Genomic DNA, 3,625 nt, shown 5'->3' on the forward strand with positions numbered 1-3,625 from the left:
TATCACACATCGGCCTCCGGGGACCGTTGAACCGTACAGAGGACATTTTGTTGATAAAGTGAGAGATGGAGGTCTTTTTGGGGGATTAGACAAGCATTCACAGCTGCAGATGGTATTATTAAATATTGTAGCAATGCATAGTCTATAAAGATACAATGAGCATTACTATTATTATATTTTATCATACACTCTAAAAAAAAAAAAGTTGAGTCAACTTAAAAAAGTGAGGCAACCAGCTGCAAAGCCTTTTTGAGTTCACTCAACTAAGTTGTGTCAACTTATAATAAGAAGTTCACTCAAAGTGCTATCTTAAGTTTGTCAAACGTAACATTACTAGTCAGACCTACTTATGTATTTAAGTTACCACTACTTGATTTGATAGTCACATCTACTCATGTACTTAAGTTCAGAACACTTAAAATATTAAGTTGGAGAAACTTGAAATTGTGTGTTCTTGTAGATTGAAAACATAAATTAACGTAACTTTAAATTTATTGTTGAGAAAACTTACTTCAAACTTAAAGTGCCGTTACTAAATTTCACTGCCCATTAGTTGAGTACACTCAATTCTTTGCAACGTTGCCTTCATTTAAATAAATTAAAAATGTACACCATTTTCTTTGGAAAAGTCAACAGTGAAACAAAACAAACTTCTTCAAACACAAAATATTTATTAACAACAAGTAAACATTTGTTTGCATAACTATACAAATTCCAGGTGTCAACACTTGAACATAGACATTAAATCCAAATGGCTGCAAAAAAAAAAAAAAAAATGAAATCCAAAATCAAGGCCTTGATACAAGCTTTGGGACATTGTATATGATGGAACATATATAAAACACAGAAGGACAATGGCATTCCCTTGAAACTGGTCTGATTGAGGATGGTTTTGGTGCAGGTTGCAGTTTTATTCAGGAACATTTTTTTTATTTTGTTGTAACAATAGACTGTCTAGTCAAGCCCATTGGTGGGAGGTATAAAACGGCTTAAAACCTATCCTATCCATGCATCTATCCATCATCCATGCATCTATCCATCCAGTTACTGTTTAAAACTGCAATATCTTAACAAGAACTGTTAAGATGCAAAAAACAACAATTTAGTACAAGTTATGCTTTCTTAACATACACAGTACCAATGCTGATTCCAATATCAGTTTATCATTATGGGCACTGTACACTATCAACAGTGGGACATAGTTATATTGTTTTTACAATGAATGGACATAAAAAATGTATTGTCTGTAACAAGACAACTGCAACCTCAACTCTTACCCCCCTCAAAATCCAGCCAAGACCATAGGTGGGGTTTACATATGGCAGGCTACTTGAGCAAACTGTTTTTTAAGGACCGAACCCGGGCAGAGCACTGGGTACCAAGGTTCATGAACAACTTTTGAATTACTTCGAAGGTGTACCTCATGTCTTTCGGATACTCCAGGTTGAGAGCATAGATGAGTCCAAACAAAAGGGCAAATGCAGTTGGCATGTCGCATATATCATCCATGACAATCCGTGTCTCAATAATCAGGGCGATGCTTAGTGTTGTCAGACTTGAGCGGACCGTCCCAACGTCATCTTCAGCAAGTAGTCCCAGTTCAACTTCTTTCACATAAGATTCCTTCGGGTCTGTATTCTACACAAAAACAAGCATACAGAGACAATAATAAATATTCACAGCCTCTTAAGTTTTCATCTTTCCTTCTCATTCTGTAACAATACAATTTAAAAGCCAAAATACATTTTCATGCAGATTTTGAAAACTAAAATATAAAACTTTCATACAAGAGTCACCTCCTACACATTAGTATTATAGTATTTAAATCGTCATAGTCTGTTAAATTAAATAAATTGATCAAAAGACAGGGAAACATTTGCTCTCACGGTACAGGCTCCCTTTAATTTAATAAGTGACAAAAACCTAAACTGGAACAAATCTGCCATAAAACAATGGACATTACCATTCCAAATCTGCCAGATTCTCACCCTAAAGTTTATTAGCGGCAAAGGGTAATGGGTGATGTAAAGGTTTTTGTTTTATTTTCTCAAAAAGATTAGCTCAACAAAAGTGTACTTCAACTTTCAAAATGTACTGACAGAATAACTTTGTAATTTAAATACTGACAAAATGTGTATATGCATCGTTCTCAAAACCCATGACCAATTTGGGCTTGGAATTATAAATCTTTCCAGTAAATTTGAAGGAGAATTGCTGTTAATAAATGCATGTGATGCAGGCATTACACTCACTTGTAACCTTGATGCTACAGTAACATTGCCAGTATTGGCGATATTACATAAAATTAAAAACTATAAAAGTTACACTTATTAAAATATTTAGATGGATTAACAAAGTAACAGTGAAGTAGAAATGAGGGTTTGATGAAAGTTTGCATTAGTGTGTTCTTGCTCAATGTGCAACCTTAATGACAAATTGGTCTTACCAGACATGTCTTTAGCAAGCCGTCCGGCTTCTCCTTCACAATGAAAGGTCGACCTCGCAGAGCTGTACACTTTGTAGGCAAGGACATCTGTCATCTGAAAAATACAAATTGAAGATTAAAAATTTGACATAATACAAAATAAATTTGGAGCATGACACAAAAAAATAAACTTGGACAATACAATATCACTAAATCCACTTATTTGCAGAGTTGCACTTTTAGAAACATACAAAACAGTTTGCATCTCATTGTGAAAAGCAGGCAACTTATTTTTCGCTGCTCTCTCTGTCCACTGGGTGTTCACCTGTGTGCCCGCCGTGTCTGTGTGCATGGCGTTACAGAGAAGAGTTGTAACGCGACCATGTAGACAGGTCGGTTGATAAAAACAAATATATTTTTGACGAAGCTCAAAATGTGTTCTATTTTTAGAACATGCCTCGCGGGCGACTCGCGTGGTCCCTGCGGGCGAACAGGTGCCAACGGCACTACCGTCCAGGTCCTGGGCGCTATCTAGTGCCCCTGAATGCTACGCGCGGGTAACTAAAGAGTGAACTAGAGCCTCTAGTCTAGAGGCAGTCCCGACGCCACCAACGCTAAAGTACTGCGAAGCACTGCAGGAATATGTTAGCTAACCTAGCTAACACGAGCGGGTCATTATCGTAAAATTACACATGACGTTATGAACACGTGAAAAGTAGGCTGGTGTCTGTCACGTTATAAACTTCGTAATGTTAACGTTGGCATTAAAAATCAACAGGTTATCTGACTAGCTCGTTAGCTAACGCACTGAACATACACAGTCTTACCTGGTTAAGTGGTGCGGGACGTAAACGGCATTCTGCAGAAACACTTGAGCTGCCGTTGACCGGCGCGAAATTGCTCTCTCATGCGTAAGTGCGCATGCGCAGTGGTAGACGGATATTTGAATCTCTTCTTCTTCTTTATCTTCTTCTTCTGCTTCTTTTATGGCAGTTGGCGGTTTTTTCTTCTCTCTCTCTCTTCATTGAACATGTATTGTCAACAGACATTCAGCAGTTTAAGATTAAGATGTAAAAAGTAGATGTCAATCAAATGATATCTGAAAAACTATCGAAATATAATAAAGAAACAATGGTATTATCAAATCAATGTATCTTAAACAGGGGCTAAAGAAAATATTTTAATATTTATTTCATTATT

The 3,625-nt window shown here is 36.7% G+C and overlaps 1 long non-coding RNA gene across 1 annotated transcript; it reads right to left on the minus strand.

The window, feature by feature from the left end:
* Positions 1 to 1,468: 1,468 nt before the first annotated feature.
* On the minus strand, positions 1,469 to 3,345 carry LOC137788460 (uncharacterized). Its single transcript, XR_011077745.1, has 3 exons — positions 3,253 to 3,345; positions 2,447 to 2,540; positions 1,469 to 1,638 (listed from the first exon to the last, which is right to left on the minus strand). It is a non-coding gene; the product is annotated as an uncharacterized lncRNA (long non-coding RNA).
* Positions 3,346 to 3,625: the final 280 nt, after the last annotated feature.

This window comes from Clinocottus analis, unplaced genomic scaffold (assembly GCF_023055335.1).
Source record: "Clinocottus analis isolate CAN_PGR_092001 unplaced genomic scaffold, fCliAna1.0.p SCAF_10, whole genome shotgun sequence".
NCBI classification, from domain to species: Eukaryota; Metazoa; Chordata; class Actinopteri; order Perciformes; family Cottidae; genus Clinocottus; species Clinocottus analis.